This window comes from Piliocolobus tephrosceles, chromosome 1 (genome assembly GCF_002776525.5).
Source record: "Piliocolobus tephrosceles isolate RC106 chromosome 1, ASM277652v3, whole genome shotgun sequence".
Classification (NCBI taxonomy): Eukaryota; Metazoa; Chordata; class Mammalia; order Primates; family Cercopithecidae; genus Piliocolobus; species Piliocolobus tephrosceles.
The window spans coordinates 174,374,724-174,402,623 of NC_045434.1; the positions used below are offsets into that span (position 1 = coordinate 174,374,724).

The following is a 27,900-nucleotide window of genomic DNA, read 5'->3' on the forward strand; positions in this document are numbered from 1 at the left end:
TCTCCGATTGTCTGTCTTCTCCGACAGGGAGCGGGAGGCAGCCAGAGTCAGGTCCTTTTTCTGGAAGGAGAGGTTCTTTTGGGCTGCAAGGCAGCACTTGGCTGCTGTGGTGGTGTCAGTTGAGAGTGGCGTGTACTGGAATTTGGGGTAAGATTCTGAGTGTTTGCTTCTATTGCAGCAGTATTACATGTTGGGGATGTACACTCCTCACCTGCTGTGCTTGCCTGGGCAGAAAGAATTTCCCTCAGAGCATCAGAGTGATCAAAAACAAAAAGAGGGGCATCCGGTATGTGTCAGGCCTTCCTGAGGCCTTGGAGGCTGTCTTGAGGCTGCTATGTGGATAGTGCCCGAGAAAACAAGAGGAAGGCGTAGCTCCCGGGGCTGAGCTGACAAGGAGTTGCCCAGGACCTGGCGACAGTAGAGTGCTGCTTGCCATTTGAGGTTAAGCACCATCAGTTTCCCGGCTCTGTGCAAAGCTCTAGGTGACCCTCAGACCACCTCCCTAAGGCCAGGAGAAAGTCAGCCAGGAGAGTTTTAAGGTTAATAATTTCAGAGAAGTGTGTTCACTTAAAGGTTGACAGTCCTGATTTCTGAACCTCGGAAGTAGGAGAAAAGGGAGGGGCTTAAGAGGTTTAAAGTCTCTGGCTGCCAGAGATCTGATACAGCAAAATGCCGTTAAAAGCCCCGTCTCCATGGACAGAGGTCACTTGCTACTCACTGGCCCCAAACTCAACTCTGAGACCCTGGGAACAATGAGTTCACATCTGTGTCTTGAGAACGGGACTGTCAATCCCAGGATGGGGACTCCTCCAAGGAGGCCCCAAGATGGGGCTTGGGCCAATTTCCTGAGTGAGGCATGGCTGAGAGACATGCTGCCCATTAAGGAGAGAGCCTCATAAATTGACTGGACCAGAAACTACCACTGGAATCAGACCTGCTTGCTGCCCCGGAGATGTTGCAAGCTCTTCACCAGGGAAACAGCGGCAGAAACTGATCCCCTTTCCAAGATCCTTGGCCTTTGTTTTTCCAAGGGAAATGCAATATTGTCCCTGGGGAGGTAAGAAGCCAGATTGATTTGCCGGCCAAATGAAAGGCGGGTTTGTCCGTTCTCCTGCTGGCTCTCCCATAATTGTGGAGTCCTTACCCAGAGGGCCCCAGTGGCAGGAGTATTGGGGCAGTTAGTCACGCCCTGCAGGGTTCTGACTACGCCTGACTCCTTCTCCACGGGGGAAAATCCTGTGTATTCTCTGGCCCAGTGCTGATTCCTCTGAACATAGCCGCTTTCTCCCTCTGAAGTGACTTTTTCCTTGCCAGCCTCGGGAGCTGATATTATCTGTGTCGGGACCCCCGGCGCTCACCGCCCATCTCATTTTGGAGGCAGGTTTGTGGGAGGCCTCTCTGTTCAGAGGCCTAGGTCTGGCCTCGATATCTTTTTTAGAGGTGAGGTATCCACCATCGCTCTCAACACCCTCTTTGCACCAACCACAGAGGAATCCGACAAAGGCTGAAGGGAGCACACACAAACTCTGGCAAGGCAGCCCCTGGCTTTAATCTGTCTCTCTTAAAACAACAAAACTATCTTTCTTTGGGGTCTGGAAACACTGCCGTTTAACCAAATGATGGCTTTGGTAGGGTGAAAGCATTTGCTAGAAAGTGTGTGTGAAGTTATGTTTTAGGAAAAGTTACTGAGAGCCATTCATCGGCCGGGAGGGAGCCTGCTGACAGTCTCCAAAGCTCATGCTTGAAGATCAAACAGACTTCAATCTCTATTTCAAAAATGTGCCCACCCCGTCACCAGCCTGGGCCCACTCTTAAAATTGTTTTTGGGTCCAGTTCCTCAAAAGAGCTGCAGAAAGCAAGTCCCGAACAAAAGAAAACAGAACTCCCCTTAGTTCCTTAATCTCCATACCCTTCACCACCTGCCAGAGTGTCCAATCATGCCAATTTGTCCTGTTATCATTTTGTAGGGAGGCGATGAAATCTCTCCTCCATCCCCTTCGGCAGCCTTGGATTAAATGGGAAGGGTGGGATGCTGGAGCCTAGGCAGATGAGGTCATTAGGGATCCAAAAATTCAAAATCAGAAATGCAACAGCCTTCTCAGTAAAATTGCATGCACGCGTGCACAGTTTGATGTGAACATCTGTGATGCATTAGTGTACTGAAATATCTGTTAAGTGCATCAGATTTTTATTTTTTCTTTCCTTGCAGCATTACTGTTATTGCAAAATATTTGGGTTGGGGGGCAGTGAGAGAAGAAGGCAGGAAAAATAAGGCTTAAAAGAGTGTCTTTTTGTTAAGATCTGGGATCTTAGTATTAATATTGTTTTTACAATTTTTATAATTTTTCTGGACAGAAATACCATAATTTTGCTTGTTGAATAGAGAAAGAAAGCTTAAGTTTTGGAACCCCGGAAAAAGCTTCTTCCACCCTTGCGCAGCTTGGGAGATCAGGTCTATTGTTAGGTTTTGGTGTTTGATTTCAAAATAAACTGAGGGCACTAGACCCAACATCTCCACAACTTTGCTATGTGACCTTGGGCAAGTCACTTCCTCTCTCTGGGCCCTGTTTTCTGGGTCTGTGAAATGAGACACTGAGATGAGGTCATCGTTCAAGCTCCTTCCAGCCCTGACATTCCATAGGATGATTCTAATCAATTCCACGTGCCAGGCACCCTGCAGGAGGCTCCACACGCTTTTCCATTGCATTGAATTCTCGTAACAATCCTATGGCTTTCTAAGGTGGGCATCCAGAAATGTTGAATGACTTGCCCAAGGTCACATGGCTAATAAGGAACAGAGCCAGTCAGCCTGACTCTGTAGGAAGGACGTGTTCTCCCAGCTTCCCCACACTGTTTCTCTAGACTTGCTCCTGTTTAGGTATTTGATATCTTCCGTAATCATTCCTTAGTTCTTTCTTCTGTTTCTCTCTTCCCTTTTGGACTTGAGGGCTTAAAATTTTATTTCCTGGAAAATTTATACTTGTAGAGATATTATTTCTTTCGGCTATGAGGCTGGTGGTGAGGCAGGTCTCTGAAGGTTTTCTTGATGTGTTGTAGATAGCTCAGCACAGTGGGCTAGAGATAGCAGACTTGCTTCCAGCTGTCAGTCCCAGCCTCAACACTAAAACTAACGACTTGTATAAAATCTTGAGCAAGACTTGGTGTGCCCATCCATTCCATGGGGCAGTAATTACCAGTCTTTCAAAGTTGAGCTGGTTTTGTGGGGACGTGAGAAGATACTACCTGTGGAAGGTTGTTGATGGATTAAAACGATTACCTGGATGTTGGTTTTGTGCTTGGCAAACAGTCTAGGCTGACTCCAGGACAGGGAAAGAGGAAGGCTACATGGGAAGTTGCCACTCCCTTCTCCCACCAGCCATATCCAGTCTTTACCCCTTGCTGAACATAGTAAAGTTGGAGTATTAGGAGGCGGTGAGCCCCTGCCCTTGGGGGCCCAAGGATGCCTAAGTCTCGAGTCCAGATCTTATGACAAGCTCGAGACCTGCAGATTTCTATCAGCTCTGCCTGCTGCCTCCAGGGACTGGTACCAGCTGCCACTACTTCTACCTCTAGGGGACCTGAGTCCTCCACTTCAACTCCCTGCATGGCAGAGGTGGAGACACTGGATGAGACCTCTGAGTTACATGGTTCTCTCTCTGAGGTATAATAAGAAAACAAGGACTCTGCTATTCTGTACTTTACCAAGCATGTGAGCATTACCCATCTAAGATGTGTAGTGCCTGAACACTGAAGCATGCCTGCCAAAGGTATGCAGAATGTTTGTAAAATTCTACAAGTCCCTCACAATACCATTTATTGAGTTTTGTCTCTATTCAGGGTGCTGCATTAGACCTCATAATTACATTATCTCTAATCCTCACAGAGATGCAACAAGGTTTATTATCGTATTATTTTTAAGACCATAAATTGAGACCTGAAAAGGTGAAGTCATTTGGCTGTGGATTACACAGACAGGCCAAGTGGACTTAGTGTTCAAACTCAGGTGAGTCTATTGCCACAACCCCTGCTTTTCCAGTGTCTGAAAAATGATCTGGTTTTTATTAGATGACATTTCTGCTGAATTGTGTGTGTGTGTGTGTGTGTGTGCACGCTGGAATGGTGGTAGATCATCATTTTTTACTGAAAAAGAAAGAGAGAGAATTGAAAAGTGCTGGAACTGATTTTCTCCTTGGCTTATAAATTGGATCTCAAGGTGATTCTAAAATAGGAGTTCTCAAAGACATTCTGGGCATCAGCTACTCCTCTGAAATATGTCCCCAGCTTTCTAAGCGACTCCTATGAAGACATACACACACCCCCGCCCCCAATATAGGCTAAGCCTGCACAGTTGAATAAAGATCTCTTTGGTTTATAGTCAGAGCTCCTATGTCTACACCCTGGGGGCCAGCAGGTATTAGTAAGTGCTCAGTAAATATTTGGAGCATGAATGAATTAATGAGCAAATGGTCAGAAATCATGATGTGACCATCCCTGATTCCGTTCCACCATGCAGCACCATTGAACTGATTCTTTTCCACCATGCAGCACCATTGAACTGGTTCTGTTCCGCCATGTAGCACCATTTAACTGGTTCTGTTCTGCCATGCAGCACCATTGAACTGGTTCTGTTCTGCCATGTAGCACCATTGAACTGATGCTGTTCCACCATGCAGCACCGTTGAAGGAATGAACAATGAAGAAAAGTATAAATCATAGTGAGGAGCCCCCCCTCTGAACTTTGAAAGTTCCCTTCCATCCTATAAGGACATAAAATGTCAAAATTATCATGTAGGCTGCTACAGCAAAATACCTTACAGTGGGTAATTTATAAACAACAGAAATGATGGCTCACAGTTCTGGAGGCTGGGAAGTTCAAGATCAAGGTACCAGCAGATTGTGTGTCTGGTGAGGGCCTGTTTCTCATAGATGGTGCCTTCTGTGTGTTTACGTAGTGGAAAGGGTGAACAAGATTTCTCTAGCCTCTTTTATAAGGGCCCTAATCCCATTCGTGAGTGTAAAGACCTCATGAACTAATCTACTCGCAGAGGTTCCACCTCTTCAGATCATCACCTTGGTGGTTAGGTTTCAACATACGAATTTTGGAGGGACACATACATTTGGACCTCAGCATAGGCAGGTCATATTCAAAGCAGGTTCTAATCCTGATCCTGTTACTACCTTGCCTGTGACTTTGGGCCAGCCCTTTTCCCTCTCTAGGTCTAAGTTGCCCCTTAGTCCCATGAGAGTGCTGGACTAGGTGATTTCCAGTGTTGGCCCAGCGTGAGGCTCATCTTTAACCCATATTTTGGAGAGCCTAGGCCAACCCACTCTGAAATTTTGAGCCTGAGTTACCCGTAGTTGGGAGGGGCTGGCAGGCTTGTCTTTGGCAGTTGCTGCTGATACCTATTTGTCCAGAGCCTGTTGGTTCCAGTGGGTGATTCTGCTGCCAGGCTTCAGACAGGAGAGCCCCAGCCTGTCACGGCACAGTCTGCTGGACACCCACCCAGCCTCAGCTGCTCTCCTTCATTGTGACTCTTCTCCCTCTGTTGCTCCTCACTCATTCAACCAGAGCACCATTGAACTGGTTCTGTTCACTGTGCTGTGCCAGTGAAGGGTCTGGGAAGAGACTTGGAAATGTGTCTTTGCCTGCTGGGAATTCATTACCTGAGGATGCACCCCATTGCTTTTATGCCCTGAGAGGTGGGTATTATTAGTCCTGTTTGCAGCAGGGAAACTGAGGCACAGAGCACCTGAGTATTAGTCTCTCCTGTGCCCTGGTTCTCTGCACTTCAGATAGAGACCCTGTTCTTCCTTCCCCTTTCAGTTGCATGCTCCCACCTTTCAGAACCATTCTCTGATTTCCTGTCCTCCAAGAATGGCCATTCTTGAGTCCTCCAGCCCTCTCTGGGCCTCTGTGGCAGCCCTGGAGTCCACAGTGTTATACCTTGCCAGATCTCTTGTCAGATCTGTATGCCCTCCTTAGAATAAAGGGAGCAAGCCGCCCCCAAGACCCCAGACACCCCTGGAGGACCTCGGACCATGCCGAAGCCTTTTCTCCCTGGAAGTCATCCACAGAGGGAGAGCCCCTCCATCACTGTGGAATTAAACACAGGCTGGCATCTCCTACACCATATACCTCCAGAACCTGGACTGAGGCTTTTCCAAGCCTCAGGCTTCTTCTGGCACGACCTTCACCTTGTGCTTCTGCAGTCTGCCACACACACTGTCTCTCCCCCACAGAGCCATCTGGTTAGGAGCTGCTTAGCAAATGTCCATCACTGGATGTCCCCCAGCAGCGACCCCTGGGCATGTGCACACTCAGATTATTTCTGTGCCCAGATGGCTGTTTGTGAAGAACCCCTGCAGGCATGGCAAGCTCTGTCCATCCCCTCTTCATGACCTGGTTCATGCATATCTTAATATTTAATATATTACCTAAATGTAGGGGGAAAGCACGTGCAGAAGCAGGAGCACAGGATGGCTTACGCACCTCCATCAGAGGAGAGTGAGGTCCTAAAGCTGGAGGTGACCAAAATGTCATGAGATATTCTAGTCTCAGAATTGGAAGTTCACAGCAGGAAGACTTCCAGGCTCAGAATCTCCAACCATAAACCCAAATTCTGAGGCTCAAGGAATCTAAGAATGGTGAAATCTCAGAACATTAGCCTCAGAGACATCTTGGGACTCGAAGAATCTTCACGTCATGAAATCCTAGCCTCTTAGCTTTGAAGAATTGTCAGCTCATGGACACAGACTTCTAAAATCTTAGAGTTGGAAGGGGCCAGCTCTCAAGGATTCCAAGAAGCCTCATCCGCAAACATATTGTCTGATCTTCCCCCAACCCGCTCTCCAATCCCAGGCCAAGCAGAGAAAACCTGACCGGCAAAGCACTTTCTGACGGAGATAAAAATGGGAGCGTGCCTTTGTTAATAGTTCCCATTTGGACGTCTCTCAAAGCCAGGAAGAGGTCGCCTGGTAATGCAGCTTTCCTAGGGAGGAAACAAGAATGCCGGCGAGCACCACAGCCTGCCAGCCGGGCTGCTGACGTTCTTTTCCCCTTGAGTTTGCTTCTAAATATTATCCACTTCACTCCCTTTTATCTCCCATCACTGGCTCTCTGTCCGCCCACTTAATCCACAGGCAGCCGGTGGCCGAGCCTTCAGTTCTGTTCACTGGCTGCCAAGCCGTCTCGCCGAGCAGCTCCTCCAGGATCCGCAGGCTTTTAAATCTGTGCACTATATCCGCTGGAACACAAAACTGTTGCCCCAAGCTTGGAAAAGCTGTTGCTTCTGCTAGACCCCCTCCTTCTTTAGGAATTTCCTCCTTTTCTATTCTGTTTCTGAATCCTGAAATTTTTCAAGGCTCAGCTCAAAGCTGTACCTCCTCCAGGAAGTCTTCCTAGAATGTTCCCAGGTCTAATCTGCTCGGAAAGACTTGGGCCAAAGCTTTACTTAATGACCCAGCCACATATATTTTTCCACTCTGTGGAATTATTTACGGCATTTTATGACATTCTTTCGGCACTTATATATTTTATTTATAATTTTTTCTCAGGCAGTCTTTTCTTTTCTGATTCAAACCTAGCTCAAAATGTGCTCACAATTGATTACAAAATTAGATGGAATGTTCTCCAGTTCTGAAGTTGGGGCTTTGTGGTATATTCTGTGGTTGGAGTGTTGGCAGCTCTGGATGCTGAAAAGGGACTGTGTCTTGGCCTCTGTAATTCTCAGAAACCTCTTAGGCTTTGCACCTGAGACATATTTAGTACTGTTGCTGGCCTATTTGGTCAAAACTTTGTAACATTCACGGGTCCCCATTGGATTCATTAATCTCCATCCTGGGATATTTTGGGGGTTTTTCCCCTCTTTGTCAACTGTTACTTGCAAACAAGTCTCTTTTTTTCTCCTCTTCACTATCCAGAGCACACATGATTTTCTCCAGGCTCACTGCATCCCTCCACTTATTTTCATGTTAAAATGCTTCATTTTATTCTTCGCTTGCTATCTTGGTTTTGGAGCACAAGGGTTGCTGAGCTGTATGATTTCTCCCTCCCTCCCTCTCACATACACTCCTTGGTTATGCCTCCATGCATTTGCTTATGTTGTTCCCTCTACCTGGGAGCCCCTTCCCAGTTTTTATTTTTCTGGCTGACTCTTACTCCTCTGAATAGGTAAAGGCCCCTGAGGACCATCCATGTTAAAAGCTTGGGCTCGTCAAACAAGTGTCACTCTACAGCAAGACTTTTAACCATAGTCATCAGATTGGAGGATGCCATGTAATCGTAACTCAGTAGTTTGAGTTTAGGTGCAACAATGTGATTGGCTTTTAGCATTGTTTATTGAAAGAACTGGTGGGTAAGTTGTACTTGGGCCACACTGAATGCCTGGCTTTCCTGGAAAAGAGCCATGAGGTCATCAGGCCAGGCCTATAAAAGTCAGGGCTCTGGGGCCATCTCTGAGGGACAGAGATGTGTGGCCTCTGCCTTTGCACCTGTTGCTGGATTCTGTGTTCCTTCTGAAGGACTTAGACAAGGTGGTTTCCTTGGGAGACCCCGGGGTTTTCCGATCAGCAGCTGACCACCCCTACCCTGAATGCTGACACTCTTTCGCCTTTATTCTTGGGAATCTCCCTTTTCTTCCCATTGACTCAGGAAGGGCAGGAGGAGACATTAAGCTCCTTCCCACCTCCCTTATTCAAAGGAACATCCTGGTCTCATTCTACCTTCAGAACCAAAAGTCAGTCTTTAAATTTACACATCGTAGTGCAGACTCAGTTCAGGAGTCCCCTGCACTGGAAAACCTCCAGACATTGGCCGGTTGGCCCAGTGCTCCTTCAGTTCCCAGAATAAGTGCACTTATTGGGAGTATAAGTAACCTTGGGGTAGTTAATAACCTGTCTGTGAGTCAGTTTTCTCATGTCAACTCTATAGGATTGCTGTGAGGATTAGTTGATTAATGTAAAGCACTACAGCACAGTGCCACACACACAAATGCTCAGTACATACTAGCTCATAGTTATTACTTCATTTTCAAATTATCATTATACAACTTTTCAAGAAATGTTTGTTAGTTCCTACTGAGTGCCAGACATGGGATAAGTGCTGGACATAGTGAGCGAGAAAAACATTGCTGTTGCCCAGGTGCTTCCTTTCTGGATAGGGAGGGGACACAGCATCCCTGCAGGTGCTGGGAGGAGGGAGGCTGTGGCTTGTCTTGTGGTGTGTTGTGGGAGTATAGAAGAGGCACAGCTTCCTTGGCCCTGAGGAGATCCAGGAAGGCTTTCTGGAAGCAGCCCAGGTGAACCTGAGATCGGAAGGAGTAAAAAAGCTAGGTAAAGGCTAGGGAGTACTAAGCTCAGGAGATTGGAGGCACCTACGCTAGAGGACGGGGCGCAAGTTGTGCATTTGAGGGCCGTGAGCCAGTTCGGCTTCGCCACTCTCTACATGGACTGTGACTAGAGAGAGACCATACTGCATAAAGCCGCCTGCTGGTGTCCCTCCACCTCCAGTTCACATTGGCGCTAGCCCGAGAGGCTTGCGTGACTGTGCCCATTTCACACCCTGGCGCAGAGGCGAGTGCTCTGTGCATGACGCGCTTGGCCGTGCCGCCTCTCTGGCCTGGCCTCCGCAAGCTCAAGTGCACGTTTACTAAAGGAGCAGTGGCTGGGCGGCCGCGGCCTGGGGGCCGCAGCGTGTTTGTCCCCACCCGTCACTCGGTCAGGCGGCGACACAGGCGGGGCCCTGCGGACAGGCACGTCGGGGCGAGGCGAGTCCGCGTTCCCGCGGGGGAGGAGGCAGCGCGGCGCGCGGCCAGCGCTGCCTGCGGAGCCACGGTGCAAAGATAAGAAGACAGGCCTTTCTTCCCCTCCTTGTCTTCTGTTTAAAGGATTTGCCTCCTTCCTCCCTATTAAGGTTATTTAAAGTTTCCTGGCCAGTGTTATCTCCTGGGGACTTAATGCGCCTTCAAGGCCGTTGGTAATTTAAGCCTTGGGTCCCACTCGAAAGCCCCTTTTAGAATGACACCGGCGAGAAAGCCATTTGGAAATCTCTCTGGCTCATCTTTTAGCTTTAGTTCACACGGTTTCACTTTCTTGAGCTGCTTGGCCTTGAGTCTGAAAAGAGACAAGAGCCTAATTGGCAATGATAATTTCAACCGTTTGCATCGCGGTTTGCAATTTCCAGAGGCTTTTCACAGGCGCGACTGACATGCGTGACTGTTCCCTCCCTACGCCAACAAGGACACCAAGAAGAGTGTTAGTCTGTTCCTGGCCCACCACTTTTTTTTTTTTTTTTTTTTTTTTTTTTTTTTTTTTGCCAGTGTGGTTACTGAGCTCAGAAAGGGAACTGGATTTGCTTCAGAGTGCCAGGTGTTGAGACCCCAGATATCCAGCTGGGTGGCTCCAGCATCCCGTGGATTATATACATTTTTGAGCACCAGACTCTGTATCGGGGCCGAGTTGCAGCTGGAAGAGCTGTGGATTGTCATGGGATGGATAAACTGAGCCACTTGGGGACTTCGGTGATAGCAATGCTTGGTCATTGTGCTTGATCTTGACAGTCTTTTTTTTTTAACTTTTATTTTAGGTTCAAGGGTACATGTGCAGGCTTGTTACATACGTAAACTACTGTCAGAGAGGGTTTTTTTGTACAGATTATTTCATCACCCAGGTATTAAGCCCTGTACCCAATAGTTAGCTTTTCTGCTTCTCCCTCTCCTCTCAACCTCCACGTTCAAGTAGACCCCAGTGTCTGTTGCTCCCTTCTTTGTGTTCCTGAGTTCTTGTCATTTAGCTCCCACTTAGAAGTGAGAACATACAGTATTTGGTTTTTTGTCCCTGTGTTAGTTTGCTGAAGGTAATAGCCTTTAGCTCCACCCGTGTTCCCACAAAAGACAAGATCTCATTCTTTTTTATGGCTGCCTAGTATTCCATTGCACGTATGTACCACCTTTTCTTTATCCATCACTGATGGGCATTTAGGTTGATTCCATGTCTTTGCTACTGTGAATAGTGCTGCAGTGAACATTACCATGCATGTGTCTCCATAGTAGAATGATTTATAGTCCTCTGGGTACAGACTGTGATGTTTGTTGACCCAGCGCTACAGAACCCGCATGCTGAGGCCTGCTGGTGGTCTTGGAGGTAATTTAATATTCTGTTTCCATCAGTAGTTTTCTGGGGAGGCTTTTTGATGGAGGTGGCTTTGAGAGAGACCTTGCAAGTGGAATAGGATTTGGGCCCCTGGAGATGGGGTGGAAAGGAAGCAGACTTATGCAGAAATGCCAGGATGGCAAAATGCAGAGGGAATGCAGAACAAGCCTTTCTACACTCCCTCCACTGGCTTTGTTCTTTCTCTTTCCTATCCAGCCTTAAGAGAGCCATTGCTATTTAGTGACTGTTATATGCTAGGCCTCTGGTTTATCACAGTAAATTTCTAAAACAATCCTGAAAGGTAAGCATTTTTCCCCCATTTTGAGGACATTGAGGCCAAGTAGTTTGTTCAAAATGATGGAGCCAGGATTTCTACTTGGATCTTTTGATACCTTAAGGAAGAAACTGGACTGGAATTGGAAATCCAGCTCCTCCACTTTGGCTAGATGGCCGAACATCTGTTTCCACATCTGAAAAAATGGGGCTCACAACAGTATTTACCTTCTGGGGTTGTTGTGAGGCATAAATGAGATAATGCATATAAACCACACAGCTGAATGGCTGGCACAAAGTAAGAGTTAACGAATGTTAACTGTGGTGGCTTAGCTAGTGGTCATTTTCATTATTATTATTGGCCCATTTTCACAACGTCTTTCTTGAACTGAGGCCCATCCCATACAAAAGATGGCTCTTGATCCTTTGGTCTTTCACACACTGAGCATCATCCAGTGCGGGGATGGGTTATTGGTTGGTCTGATGGGAACTATGTGGTCGGACCACCCAGAGCATGGCCATTTATTTTTCTGACAATCTGCAGTGTGTAATGTCTGACTGTATTCATTCTGGCTTGGCTTCACTGTGGTCTCCCACTGCGCTCTGGAGTTGGGACACACCAAAAGGAGGGATCGAAAGGTTTAGGCTGGAGTCCCCAGCTTGAGGTCCAGCTCTGCCCTGGGTTAGATTTGCGACCTGGGGCTCTTGCCTCTCAGCATCCTTTTCCTCTACTGCTCAGGCAGGTTGGATGTTACCTAGCAACAGCTCAGAGCACTTGGGAGAATCCAGTGGGATCAAGTCTGAGAAGGTCTTTATCAGCCATCAGGTGCTCTATGCTCTCAGTAGTGCCAGGGGTGCATGTGTTTTTCCTCTTCTTTTTCTCCCAAAGAGAAATTCCCCATAAATAATTAATTGAATTACTTATTATTAAACTGTTCATTCATTTATTTGTTCATTTCTTTGAAAAGCACTGCTGGGAACTACATTGTGCCAGGCTCAGTTCCAGGTCCTGAGGGTTCAGAGAGGAATATGGGGCTGGTGAAGAAGGAGGTGGGGTTGAAGAGACTCAAGAGAGAGGTACCTTGCTACAGAGTGCCAGGAATGATTCTGAGGCCTTTATGTGCACTGCCCCACTTATTCCACATGGCAGTCTCTCAGGTAGATTCAGCCTCATTTTACGGGTGAGGAAACTGAGTCACAGAGCGGTAATTCACTTGCCTGGGTTCACACAGCTAATGAGTGGAGGATCTGGAGTTTAAACACAGAAACTCTGGCTGCAGAGCCCTGTGTTCTTGACCTATCTGCATCTAAAGAAAAGAGAGAATGTGGCCAGTTGCAGTGGCTCATGCTTGTAATCTTAGCACTTTGGGAGGCCAAGACAGGTGGATCACTTGAAGCTGGGAGTTCGAAACCAGTCTGGTCAACAATGGTGAAACCCTGTCTCTACTGGAAATACAGAAATTAGTCAGGCTTGGTGGTGCATGCCTATTATCTCAGCTACTTGGGAGGCTGAGGCACGAAAATTGCTTGAACTGAACCTGGGAGGCAGAGGTTGCAGTGAGCCAAGATCGTGCCACTGCACTCCAGCCTAGGCGACAGAGCAAGACTCTGTCAAAAAAAAAAAAAAAAAAAAAAAAAGGAAAGAGGGAATGTGACCCAGAGGAGGTGGAGCTGGAATCTGAGAGTAGAGGCGACAGCCCTTCTGAAACTGGAGATGTGATGAAAGGTAGGAGGCCAGGAGGTGACAGGGACAAGGAGTTGAGAGACTTCTGAGGGTCCCTCTTGAGGAAGGCTGTGGCCCTAGGAAGCAGAGAGTGAGATAGTCCACTTTCTAGGAGCTAGAACGAGGAGGAAGAGTGAGGAGAAAGTCTGTGGTGGGCATTCAGAGTAGAATCTGACCTTTGCAGGTAAAGCAATGGCAGGGCAGGCTGAGGGGCCCAACAGACATACAGGTGCTAAATTTGTAATGGCACCAGTCTGGATGGCTGGGATGCTTCTCTGCAGAGCTTTCTAGTATAGGGCAGGGAGTGGGGAAATGTGATGGAGGGCCACCCCCAGTCTAGAGGAATCTCTGTTCAATTTGCCTCAGTAGCTGGACAGAATGTCGCTTCCAACCTATCATTGAATCCACTGTGTCAGTGTACTGCTGAGCACTGACCCTGAGTCCCCCACCCCCATGGCAGCTGGGGCTTTGCAGAGCTCAGGTATCTGGAGGGTCCTATGGATGCTACCAAATGGATGAGCCTGTATTCTTGCTGTCTGGGAGTTAGTTCTCTTTGCTGTTGCATATGCTCAATTGTATACAATAGACTAGCCTCCCCTCCTTGTGAGTACCTGATTTGGCTTTAGTGTGATACCACTTGAGCTGTATTGAAGGACAAGTGGGCATGTCCTGGGTTCAGGAGTGGCACCATGTTATGGGGGTGAGTGCTGATGGTGATATTGATCTAGATTCTCACAGGTGGAGAACACTAGTGGGAAGCATGGGGAGACTAGGCAATTGAGTATAGAAGCACACAGGGGTCACATCATGGAGGGCTTACAACCATGTTAAGAAGTTTGGGCCTGATCCTGGGTGCATTGGGGGCCATTGTCCCTCACACTCATGTTCTGCATTTCAGAATTCCTTCTAGTTAATAATTGGCCCACCCACTCATTCCTCTGTTGGCTAAACTGGAAAACCTCACCCAGGCTTGTCTGCACCTTCCCAAGTCTCTTGCTTGAGCCAGAGCATAATGGTTCCCAGCTTCTGGGACAGGAACTCAGGACTGGGTTTCCTTTAGAAACAAGGTGGTAAAAGCAGTCAGGTGGCTGAATGAGACCAGAGTAGTTATATATTACAGAGGCTTTTGTGAGAGAGCCTGAGACCCGGACCACCATTTCTAACGTCGTTGCTGGAGGATAACATTTCCCTGCATTTTGTGTCCCTTATTTTATGTGATTTATTTGTGGGATTCCACCTGTTCATAGTGGGGGCGGGGTAAGGCAGGCGATTCCTGATGTTCACCCCAGCCCCAGCAGAAGTGGGGGATGGGAGGATCTTTGGTCGGTGAATAGAGCACTGGGTTGGGAGTCCCACAGCATGACCAGAGCAAGTCCCTCCCCTCGCTCAGCCCCCTTAGCGGGTGTGAGATTGGTTGGTAAACCATAAACCACACCCCTGCTGCTGCAAAGCCACTTTCTAAACTGGCTCTGACCTCACTGGAAAGTGGCATTCTAAATGTTATTGTCTTTTATATGTTCACACGTCTGTCTTCTTCATTAAACTGAAGTTCTTTGCGGGAAGGAACCTCGCAGAATGAATCTGGGTTTCCCTGACACCAGGCTTTGAGTACACATGCAGGGACCCTGTGTGTAGCTGTAAAATTATCGACCATGTCTACACATCATCACCTGAGTATCCTGGTAGAAAACAGGAAGCCCCTTCCTGCATTGTTCCCAGATTTCTAGATGTTTGGTTCCAGGAGGCCAAGTACCTTGGCAGCCACCTCCACTTCCCACAGCAGTCCCCGGGTGCTTTGGCTTTGGGAGGCCATGACCACTGACAGCCTTCTCAGCCTCATGCTCTGACCAACTCCTGGTGCGGCTGTAGCATCCCCTCGATCCTCCATTCCCAAAGGGGCCCTAAGGGCTTTGACCAAGCCACCCTGTGGATGGGAGCTGCTTCTCCTTGGATTGGAGGAAACTTCCCAGCTCTTCCCCACAGACTCCTTTCTCGCGCTTCTGTGTTTTTCCCAGGGCACGGATCAGAGCTTCTGTTTGCTGGTCATTCCGTGATCCTCACACAACGTAAATGAAAGCTGCTAAAACCAATAAATTCAAACCATGTGTGGGGCACTGGGGAGGAATGAGGACGTCAGAGGGCCACAGTGTGAAGTGGCGTCAGCTCTGACGGCACCCGAGCTGATTTGTTTATGAGAAAAGTAAATATCCAAAGCCATAAACAGCCTTGGGTCTCTCATCATCGCTGGGATTCAAAGGCATTTCATAGGAACACACACTCTCTGTCTCATGTAAACAAAGCGAGATTCTCTGTGTGTGCTGACCTAAATTCTGCATTTTCATCTTTGGGAATGCCAGCTAGTCATTCGAGTCGGGATCCCACAGGCAGTGTGGGCCTGCGTTGGGTTGCCTTGTTTCCGGTTCTGGCAGTTGGCCTTGCACCTTGCTTTGCAGAGGGCTGCCCCATCGCTGCTCCTTGGCCTTAGAGCAGTCCTGGGTAGTTGTCTTAGTCTGTTCATGTTGCTATAACAAAATACCATAAGCTAGTTTGCTTATTAACAACAGAAATCTATTTCTCACAGTTCTGGGGGCCAGGAAGTCCAAGAGGAAGACATTAGTAGATTCAGTGTCTGGTGAGGACCAGCTTTCTGGTTCATGGATGGTGCCTTGTCCCTGTGTATTTACATAGTGGAAGGGGAACTTTGGTCTCTTCAGTCCCTTATAAATGCACTAATACTATTCATGTGGGCTCCACTCTCAAGACCTAATGACCTCCCCAAATCCCCACCTGCTAATACCATCACATTAGGGATTAGGTTTCAACATAGAAATTTGGGGGTGGAGGAGAGACACAAATTTGGTGGAGAATTTTGTGAATGGGAACATATTACGGACATTTAGAGCATACCAGATGGATGGAATGGGATGGCCATTCCCACCCCTGTAGGGATGAGGAACATGAAACCCAGAGATGTAAATCGACTTGCCCAAGATCACACATGAAATCAGGGCTGAACCAGGACATCTCCCTTTTCTTCTCCTTTAGAGCCCTCCAGCTCTTCATTTCCTCTTCCCGTGATGATACTTCTGTTCTCCCTAACTCAGAATCCCAGAAGCATCCTTTTGAACTCCCCCTCTTTTCCTCTCTCCTCCAATGTCTCCTGGAGCCTGTCCTTCCTCTTGGTTCATGATTCCTGTGTGTGTGTGTTTTTTTTGTTTTGTTTTGTTTTGTTTTGTTTTTTCCATCCAGGCCATTCTTGTGCTTAAGAAAGAGCCCCAGGAAGTAGCTAGACAGTCAGATATTTGGGGTTCTGATTTTTCTGCCTGCTGTGACTTCCAACAGATTCCTTCTCTGAGTGCCTCAGTCTTCACATAAGTAAAATGGAGATATGAATACCTACCTTCTTAGGGTGATTGCTCAGGTAAATGGAGCTCAGGCATGTGAAAATGAACAGCGTGCCTAGTGGATGGTGGTTCACTTCATCCCACTTCCCTTCAGCCCTACACCCTTCAAGTGGCCTTCTATCTCACATATTAAAAATGGACCAACCTGACCGGGTGCAGTGGCTCACACCTATTATTCCAGAACTTTGGGAAGCCAAAGTGGGTGATTACTTGAGGCTAGGAGTTCAAGACCATCCTGGCCAATGTGGTGAAACCCCATCTCTACTACAGATTTTAAAAATTAGCTGGTGGCATGGTGATGTGCACCTGTGGTCCCAGCTACTCGGGAGGCTGAGTCACTTGAACCTGGGAGGCAGAGGTTGCAGTGAGTGAAGATCACACCACTGCACTCCAACCTGAGCAACAGAGCAAGACTCTGTCTCACAGAAAAAAAAAAGGACTAAACCTTAAAATTGCATAGAGCAAAATACACCATCCACACATATATATAACGGAGTGCATGCAAAACTGGTGAAAGCTGAATCACATCAGTGGATTGTTATCAACATGAGTTTCCTGGTTTTGATATTGTACTATAGTTATGTAAGGTGTTACCACTGGGGGAAACTAGGTAAAGGGTATTATTTCTTACAACTGCATGTGAATCTACAATTATCTTAAAAGTTTAATTTTAAAAAAGGATCAATCTTCCCAACACCCTCAGTTCATACACTCATTCATTCTTCTGTGCCTGCTGCATGCCAGGTACTTCTTATGTACCAAGCATGTATGCAAAAGAAAAGAATTCCAACCCTATTTACCTCAGGTGCTCAAAGGTGTTTTCCTCTGACCACCCTATTGGAAATTGCAAATCACTCCCTTGAATTCACTTTCCTTTCTCCTTGCCCTTTTCTTCCATAGCAGCTGTCACCAGTTGCATTCTATAGATTTTACATATTGCTCTTCACCCCATCACTACAATGCTAGCTCCGTGAGAGTAGAAATGTTTGTGTGTTGTCTGTATCCTTAGCACCTACAACATGTCTAGCACATAGTAGGTAATCAGTTAATGATTGTTGAATGACTGGAAGGTGACAGATAAGACACAAGTACATAAAGTACACAAATGATTACTAAGAAGTCAGAGAGGGATAAATGCTGAATGAAAACAAGCAAAGGAAGGGATTGGGGAGATAGTGGAGGAAATGTCATTTTGATTGTGGATTTTTGTACAAACCCTGCAGGCCTCCCAGTGTGTAAGGAGTAGAAGGTTGGCTTCTTAGATTATAATTCACTCATTAATTCTCTCTTTTATTCACTCACCAGATATTGCTTTGGGCCATTACTATGTGCAGAACCTTTTAAAGCAGGCAGAAATTAAGCAGGAAAGGATCTTGCCCCCAGGAAACTTACAGGTGGAGTAGGAGAGATGGGACAAAAATGCAAATGACACAAGAAAAGGAACATGAAGCAGGGGACCTTGAAGGTCTGGAAGGTCTTTTCTGGTCTGGCCCCAGCTCAACTACCAACCTCCTTTTCCATTGCCCCTCTAGGGAACCCCACAGCTCTACTCAGAGTATCCTCTGCCGTTGATTCTGGACTCTGTGCTCACCCTGGGGTGCACTCTGTCCTTCCTCTTGTCACTCCAAATCCTGTTTCCTATTTCAGGTCCAACCTGGCCCTTCCTGCAGGAAGGCTTCTTTGACTACCCCACTCCCATGATCAGTTTTCTCTGAACATCTTTGCCATTTATAGTTTGTATTGCACCATTCGACCCCTTAGAAGAGTCTTGTATTTGACCAGATCTGTGTTTGCCCCTCTAGGACAAGAACTAGCTGTCAAGCCAAACCCAGGCTTGGGTGTGCAGTAGGCCCTCAGCAGTCCTTGTGGCTGACTGGACTTAAGAACAGTGAGATAACTGGATTCATCCTCAAAAAGGGCAAGATTTGTTATTTTTGTCATTGACTCCAACTCTCCTCACTTAGAACCACTGATGGTTCAGCTTGGGGTAAACCAATGTCTGCCTTTACAATGTTTCAGGTGCACAAAGTAATGATACAAATGGTATGACCCAGACAGGGCTTGACAACCTTCAGGAATTTGTCTGTTTTCTAGTATCATGCTAAACCCTGTGCTCAGTAAATTCTTACAAAAAGACATGAAAATAATATGCGCAGCATTTATTACTGGACATTCATTCACCTAACAAATATTTTTAAAATAAACTTTTAATTTTGGAACAGTTTTTGATTTACAGAATTATTGAGATGATAGTACAGAGAGCTCCCCACACCCAGTTCCCCTGTTAGTAGCATCTTATGTTAATGTGGTACATTTGTCATAATGAATGAGCCAATGCTGACACATCATTATTAACTAAAGTCCATATGTTACTCAGATTTCCTCAGTTTTCCACTAAAGTTACTTTTCTATTCCAGGATCTTATCCAGGATACCGTATCACATTTACTTATCATCCCTCCTTAGAATCCTCTTGGCTATGACAGTTTCTCAGACTTTCCTTGTTTTTGATGACCTTGACGGTTTTGAGGAGCACTGACTAGATATTTGTCCCTCAATAGGGATTTGTCTGATGTTTTTCTTACAATTAGAGTGGAATTATGTGTTTTGGGGAGGAAGGCCACAGAGGCCAAGTGCTATTCTCCTCACATCATATCAAAGGTACATGTTAGCAACATGACTTATTACTGTTGATATTAACCTTGATCACCTGGATGAAGTAGTGTTTGTCAGGTTTCTCCACTATAAAGGTACCCTTTTTTCCCTCCATCTTTTCATACTGCATGCATTGGAAAGGAGTTGCTATGAACAACCCATTCCTAAAAAGTGGGCAGTTAACTGCTCTGTCGTTAACAAGTGCGTTTTGAAGGCTCAGTCTGCGCTGGGCACTGTTACAGATGCTGAAAATGTAGTGTGAACAAAACAGAAAAGATTTTTTTTTTTTCCTGCATGAAACTTTTATTCCAGTGAGGATTTAGTAATAAATTAATAAATAATTTTAGGGCATGGTAAGGGTATAATGAAAAGCAAAAATCAGTAGGCTAGAGAGGGACCAGGCTGCAAGTGGGTGGGGCTTAGATGGGAGCAGCTGCTTGGTGTCCTTGGGGTTTGGGGAGAAGGTGCCTTAAAAGCTGAATCCAGAAGGATGAGGTGGAACCAGCCATGAACACCTGGGGAAGGCACATTTTGGGTAGAAGGAACAGCACGTGCCAAGGCCCTGAGGCTGCTTAAGGGACAGAAAGGATGTAACTGGAGCCATGCATGTACAAGACATGCATGTCAGGAGATAGAGCAGAGAGGAGATGAGGTGAGATCTCACCTGGTCTACACATAATAGGAAGGTACTTGGAATTTATTCCAACAGTGGAAGTCATTAGTTTGAAGCAGGGGGTGATCTAGTTTACTTTTTGGAGGAGATGGGGACAGAATCTCACTCTGTTCCCTAGGCTAGAGTGCAGTGGTATGGTGTGATCGTGGCTCACTGCAGCCTCGACCTTCCAGGCTCAAGCTGTCCTCCCACCTCAGCCACCCCAGTAGCTGGGATTGCAGGCACATCCCACCACACCCAGCTAATTTTTGTATTTTTTGTAGTGATGGGATCTTACTGTCTTGCTCAGGTTGGTCTCGAACTCCTGAGCTCAAGCTATGGGCCCACCCCTCCCAAGGTGCTGGAATTACAAGTGTGAGCCACCGGCCCTGGCCTAATTAAATTTTTAAATGTAACATTGCTTTGCCTGTGGTATGCAGAATGGACTTTCCTGGAGGACAGAGTAGAGAAACATGGGAGGCCAGCGTGGATGCTATTAGAATAGTCTGGGTGGGAGATGCCGGTGGATTGACCTGGGGGAGGAGTGAAGTAGGTGTGGCTCTGTTTTGGAGGTGGAGCTGAGACATGACTGATGGATGCTTGTGGAGATTTCAAGAAACTGGAGTGGCACTTGCACATTTTGGTCCATGGTGGTGCCATTCACTGAAATTAGGGGAGGCTGGAGGAGGAGCAAGTATGAGTATACACACAGTACTTGTACAAGTTCAAGTACTATGTGGTTCATTAGAGAAGCTCTCTGGAATTCGTTTGTTGGCAACATTGTTAGTGGCATCCTCGGCTTACATCACATGCCTACCTGGTGAGATTATAATAACGCCCTGTTTCTTGATTCCCATGCTCCCTTTCTCCTTAGTAGTCTACACTATTGAAATAGGAGATGCAACTATCAAGTGTTCATGGCTGGGGACCCTGGATGTAAAGAGCACACCAGTTGCCAGAGACCTGGCTGCGGGGGTTGCCCTCTGCTGTCCCAGCCCCTGTGTGCCTGGCATTGAACTGCACAACTGCTAGCCTTTCCTAGTGTCCATCCCATAGCGATTTATTTTTTCCTATCCCAGCTGCCAGTAAATAAGCATCTCTTGGTTTGTATTTAATTACGTCCACAGTAAAGTCTGTCAACAAGTATTTATTGAACACCAGCTATTGCGCAATGCTGTCTTAGACAGGAGCCATGATCTCTGTCTAGGTGGATAGATAGGGCATACACATGGTGAATGAAGTGTATAGGGGGTATGTCCAGTAAAGAGTACACAATCGTGCATGTACAGTTCCCCACAGGAGGGAAAACACATGTCCTTAGAGATGCCTCATTTACTAGGAGGGATCCAGGAGGGCTCCCTGGAGGAGCTGGACACAGACTGTAAATCTGAAGGGCATTGAGGGGACTGGGCCATGTAATTGGGGTTTCTGTTAGAGAATTAGTGAGAGAAAGGATTGGAAAGGTAAATTTATGGACCTTTGACTAGCATGAGGGTCAAAAATTGGTGCTTGTCTTAGCTCAGGCTGCTGTAACAAAGTACTGTAGACTGAGTGGCTTATAAGCAAACAAAAAAAAATTCTCACAGTTCTAGAGGATGAAAGTCTGAGACCAGGAAGTCAGCATGTTTGGATTCTGGTGAGGGTCTTTCAGTTTGCAAGACTGCTGTTTTCTGGTTTTGTCCTCACGTGGTGAAAAGAGGGCAAGAGAGCTCTCTGGGATCTCTTTTATAAGGGTGCTAATCCCATTCACTAGGGTGCCACCCTCATGGCCTAATTACCTCCCAGAGGCCCCACCTCCTAATACCATCACGTTATGGGTTAGAATTTCAGCATGTGAATTTGGGTCAGGAGGCTAAGGGGACACAAACATTCAGTTCAAAACAACTGAAAAACCTGTTGTTGCTGAATGAGTGAATGATTAGAAAGTAGGTGGATACTGCTGCCTGGAGGGACGCTCAGGCCAGAATGAGGAATTCAGTGGCTCCCATGGGTAGTGGGGGACCACTGCCGGATATAACATGTGTGCAAGAAAACTGGAAGAAATCAGATCCCAAAGAAAGACTTTTGAATTTCTAGCCAGTATTTAATTTATTGTAATAATAATGATACTGCTAATAATAACAATAATTTTTATAACTACTTAATTAGCATTATTTTTGCCGGAAAGTCTCAGTTAGTTGCATGCTTGGCCTTGTCTTTGTGTGATTAGACGTTGTGGACTTATCTTGAGGTTTTACTGTTTTCTTTCCTGGTTGGTCTCTGCTGATAGTCCATCTCACTGTTGGCTCTTTCATCTGTTTGTGCTCCATGAGATACCACAAAAGCACAATCTTTGACAAGGCAAATATGTCAAATCCTTATTACAACATTTAATCACTTAGGGAGGTTTCACTCTGGGGTGGGAGTGGGAGGGGTGGTGGAAATGGAAAGAAAAGGCCAGATTGCTTTGATTAACTGCATTTTTCTTTCTGGGTGAATGGGAAATCTTTGGTGGAAACCTCAGTGTTTGAGACTGTTTCCAGGAAAAAGTAAGAAAAGCAATTGAGGAGGTTCTGGAGTCTTGGTCAGCAGCATATACTGAGTACCTGTTGTAGGTGTGGCATTAGGCTGGGTGCTGTTAGGGAAGGCAGGAAGAACACACCTGTCCTCCTGTTAGAGTGTGATATCTGAGTGTAGGGAGTTAGGGCTGGGCAGGCCTACCTGGCACAAGGTAGATCTGGATAAATTCTCATTGATTGGTTGGGCCTTTACCTGTTTGGTAATTAATTGTTTTAAGAATTTAAATTGACGAGAGAGATCATTTCCAAGCAGGTAAGCCTTTCTCCACTTATAACTATACCCAAGGCTGGCTTCCCGCGGGCTTTCCCATTTATTGCAAGATTTCTCATGTATTGAAAGAGCTGACATTCAGAAGGTTAAGAGCCTCATTCATACCACCAGGATAACAGGGACATGTCTGTTTTGTTTATGAAACCGGCTCAGGGTCTGGCATGATGTTTCTATATATAGTAGATTGTTAGCTTATGTGCACTGAATGAATGAAGTATTGGGGGAGTATACTGTGTCTGAGTCTCTCAGAAAGTAGGATGTGTACCTATGATACAAGCCAGGCCTTCCATTTCCAAGCCTGACTTCTTTTACTGTACTATCGAATTTCATTAGGCAGAGATAGTGTGTTAGATTAGATTATTGTTCAAACATATTCACTCCCTGCCTCTTCCTTCCCCCAGCCTCCAGTGATGCAGAGTTTGATGATGTCACTTGCTTTGGCTTTCTGGTGGGCTAAGTGTTTTTCTTGCTTCTTGACTTTGGGCTCTGTCTTGTTGCTTGCTTTGGCCAGTGAGACGCTAGCAGACATGCGCCACCAGAGCCTTAGATGTGCTTGCTTTAGTTGAGTTCGTCCTCTCGTGCCTCTGCCATCACCATGAGAAGGGAATCTTTCATGTAGCTGCTGGCTCTTCAGCCTGGGTCCCAGAATGCACACAGCAGACCTGAGTCCAATCCACAATGAAGAGCCACACCCAAGACACATAGGTAGAGTCCAGCCAAGTCCAACTCAGATCAACCAACCCCTGGCTGACCCACAGACATGCAAGTGAAAATAAATGATTATTGCTTTAAGCCACAGAGGCGTGGGGTGGTTCGTAACACAGCAATAGCTGACCAATACAGATGAGAAGGGCATTTCAGGCAAGGGCAGGACCATAAAATATGTAATGGAGGGAAAGAGAGAATGAGGGATGGGACATGAGAATGGGAATATAGATTTCAGCTAGATCTTAGAAGGTCTTAAATGTCAGTATAAGGAATTTGGCCATTTTCTAATAAGCAGTGGGAGGCATTGACAGTTGTTGAGTCAGGAGGAATGAGATCCAAACCCAGCTATAGAAGGGTACATTTGAAAATAAGTGCAAAATGGTTAAAATGGAGAGGAAACTAAAGGTCAAAAGACCTTTTGAAAAGCTGTTGTGTTTTGTCCCCCACTGAACTCCAGAGCCTAACACTCTGCCTCTTACATTGTAGATACTCCATATTTATTCACATTTGTTGAATGAATATATGTGTAACAGAATTGTCCAGGCACTTGATAATGAGGACTTGGAAAACAGGAGTCTCTGATAAGTCATCCATTTACCCATTCATCCATTCACCAATGTTTGCTGAGCTCTTAAAATGAGTAAGTGCTTGAGTCGGGTCAGGGCTGAATAGAGCCTGAAGAGAGATCCATAGGGTCCTTCCCCAAACATTTTGGAAAAGGGACCAGAACTGCAATGTGAGAGTGAGGAGCGGTGGGGGAGATGAAGTTGGACACTGGAAGGGGCAGCCTCGGGGGAGGGTATGCTCCTTTCTCTTGATCATGAGGATATGGCAGGGGGAGCATCACCTTGCTGGCTTCACCTGGGTCCAGGACATCATCGCTTGTCCTGCCTCTGAACCCCAGGGCTGGCTCTGCAAGGGCCACTAGGTTTGTAAATCTGATTCTGTTTGGCCTTTCTTTGTAGGCCAAATTACTAATGCCAGTCATTTTAGGCTTTGTGTCTATGCCTTCAATCATTTATGTGTTCTAGGTCACTGACTTGGGTGTGGGGAAACATCAATGACTGAGAGGTCTCCTCCCTAGAGGAGGGCACAGTCCAGTGTTTGTAAGTTTCTAAAGTGTGACTTTTGGCCCGTCATGGACCTCTCCCAGCCTTTTTCCTCATCTGTGAAATGATCTCTGAAAGGTCTACTCACACTGCCCTGTGCTGGTTGTGTCCTTGAGTGAATCACTGCTTAACTAAGCCTTTGTGAAAGGTGGTCTCATCTCCCTCTGCACGGCATGAAGATCTTAGAGGATGGCACCTGGGAGAGAGGCTGAGTGTAAACTTAGTGAATGCCAGCTTTTTAAAAGCCTGCCCCTGCATCTCAGCGTTCCTGCCTATAAGCAGACATACCCAGTGAGCACTTATTTCTTACCCAAGGTCAGAAGACACTAAATCCCTGCTTGTGGATCCACTTGCAAAGGAAAAACAAACAAGCAAGCAAACAAAACCTCCAGGCTTCTGTGATAATAGCCTTGGCTGGGAATGGCGAGCAGAGCTCCCATGTTCACGAGGAGCTCATGGTAGTGGCTTCCTGAAATCTTGGGTTGAGAATGATTCTGAGGCTCTATTGGACTTGACACAGGGCTATAATGGGTTAATGACAGGCATGGGGACACTGCAATTCGGCATATGCTTGCCAGGGCTGATATCTTTCTTTAGTCTATAGGATCAGCCACCCATTCATTTGTCTTCATTCAACATGTTATTACTGAGCCCCTACTCTACTGTCAGGGAGTGGCCTGGGTACTGAAATCCCAACTCCAAAACAAAACAGTGTTCAGCGGCCTCAGGCTGCTTCCATTCTAGTGAGGACAGATAGATAGCAAATAATAAACATAACAAGTAAATAAAATAGTAGATTGGAAGGTAATGTGTGCCATGGAGATAGAACAGGGTGAAGAGGCTCTGAAGTGCCACGCCCACCCCAGAGCTAGTCTTGTTTGATGTAGTTAGAGCAGCCTATGAACCCTAATCATTGCTGGAGCTTCTGCCTGGGGGCTCATACATGGTGAGTGGTTGAGGTGATTCAAAAGGATGTGTTGTCTTGGAGTGTGTGTGTGCACACATGTGCATGCCAAAGTGTGATCCTATGTTCCTGAGCCCAAGATGAATGACTCTGGAGTAACCATTGTTTGGCATTAGCTGTACTTCCTCTAGCTGCCCAGACAGCTAAGAGTTATTGTCCCTTTGTGGCAGCTCACGCCCAAGGTCCTGGCCTTCTGGCAGCTGGTTTGGGGACTTGAGTAGTAGAGGGAGTAAAACCACAGTGATTGTCATAGGAGCAGCCTACAGTTTACCTTCTCAGACTCTAGGAAAAGCATTTGCTGAGCAAATTAGAATGAAAATACATATTCATGAGGAAATGTGCATCTGGGTCATGAACGCATAGTTATCACAAGGCAGGGATGTTATTTGTTTGGGATCAAATATTAATATGTTAATTTGAACAGTTCTTATCTCTGTGAAAGCAGGTAATGTAAGTGTCTCTAGTAGGTAAGACTTTCTTGCCTAGTTGCAGTTACCATGGCAATCAGTCAGCCAGGATGGTGCCCACCAGATGCCCATCATTGCACTATGCATTACAGTCAGTCTCATCTTCCATTGAAAACCATGCTGTGCACTGTAAGATAACATACAGTGACACCTCATTTAGTCAACATCACTGTAGAGTGAACTCTTCCACCAAAATGAATTATCTGGATAATAAAATTATAACCATTCGGTATCATGATGTTAGTTGGCATAACCATGTTGGGTGAAAAGTTTATAGAAGTATGTTTGTTGTGTACAGCAGCCAACTCTTCAACTGGTTCACAGTTTTCTTGGAGGCTCAGCATCATTTATAATTTTCCTGGATATCACATGGTGAGGTGTGTATAGTATTGCCTTTTCTCTAGATGACTCTAGGCTGCTATTATTTTCTAGTTCCTGTTTTTCTAGTTTCCAGTCATTTATCTATCTCTCTTATCAGAGTCAGGCAGAACATTTTGACTTCTTACTGGAGCCAGCATCATTCGCAGTGTATTGGTTGTTTTTAATCTTTTGTGAGCTAGAAAGCCAGAGAACCAGATTACAAGAGAGTCCAAAGATATGCTAAATAATTTCAGATGAAGATGCTGAGGTATTCTTCTAGGAGTCAAGTGCATGGATGTGGTGTGATGTAAATTTTGTTGTTTTAACATGTGTTCTGGATATCAGAAGTTGCTAAATAGTGGACTTCTGGATAAGTAAATTATTGCTCTGTGTGTGTGTGTGTGTGTGTGTGTGTGTGTGTATGTGTGTGTGTGTTTTCTTGCTTATTCCCATACACTCATAATACATGGCGAGGGGTGGATAACTCAGCTAATTCAATTTCTGAAGGGCTGTCTCTAAGCACCATGATCTAATGTGTTTTTTTTGACCCTGCTTAGTGAATAAAAGCTTCCAGGAGGCAATTTCAGCCCAGTAGGAAGAACTTGCTAAAAGAGAAGTTCAGTCTTAGAACAGCTGCCTTGGGGGCATGAGCTCCTGTCAAGGAGCTGTGTGCCAGCAGAGGCCAGGCCACTAACCATCCAAGCACATTGTCAGGGGGATTTAAACATCTGTCAACTATTGAACTGTTTTTCTCCCATTTTTAAGATTTGTCCAACTTTATTGAACTACACTAAACTACGCATTTGAAGAATTGACCCGATTTATTATATTATATTATATCATATTATATTATGTTATATTATATTTTATTTTATTGGGACAGAGTCTTGCTCTGTTACCTAGGCTGTCGTGCAGTGGTGTGATCTCAGCTCACTGCAGCCTCTGCCTCCCTGGTTCAAGCAATCCTCCATCATCAGCCTTCCAAGTAGCTAGGATTACAAGTGTGCGCCACCACACCTGGCTAATTTTTATATTTTCAGTAGAGATGGGGTTTCACCTTGTTGGCCAGGCTGATCTTAAACTACTGACCTCAAGTGATCTGCCCACCTCAGCCTCCCAAAATGCTGAGATTACAAGTGTGAGCCACTGCACCAGGCCAACCTGATTGATTTTAAATTCCTTCTTGAGATTGGCAAAGCTGTGTTAACCAAATATAAATCTGCACATGCGCTGTACCCATGTGGCTCAGCTTAGCACTCCTCTTCCCAGGTGGGCTAGAATTGCCAATTTCTGTCATATACTCAGCAGGCAGTCTAGTGAGCGCCTCCTTTTTGTCATCCCACTGAAAGCTGAGTGGAGATATGTCCGTTCTCACCTCCTCAGGTGAGATATTCATCTTAACAACTAGAAATGGGTGACATTTCCTTTGGTGTCAGTTGACAGCTGGGCAAGTCAAGAGCCCAGCTGTGTGGCCATAAATGCCGACAAGAGTGGCCAGGCTGTCTTCCAGAGTCACATTGGAGGCTCTGGGCTACATGGGTCAGTGTTGGGGAGCGGTGCCAGGGTTCCTAAGGGTTCCCACAGCCCCCCTGCCCTGGCACTTCCAGAC

General features: G+C 46.2%; 1 protein-coding gene across 1 annotated transcript in view; it reads left to right on the top strand.

Moving 5' to 3' along the window:
* The window catches only part of TRABD2B (TraB domain containing 2B), a 230,362-nt gene that overhangs the window by 3,433 nt on the left and 199,029 nt on the right, over positions 1-27,900 (top strand). The window lies entirely within an intron of this gene.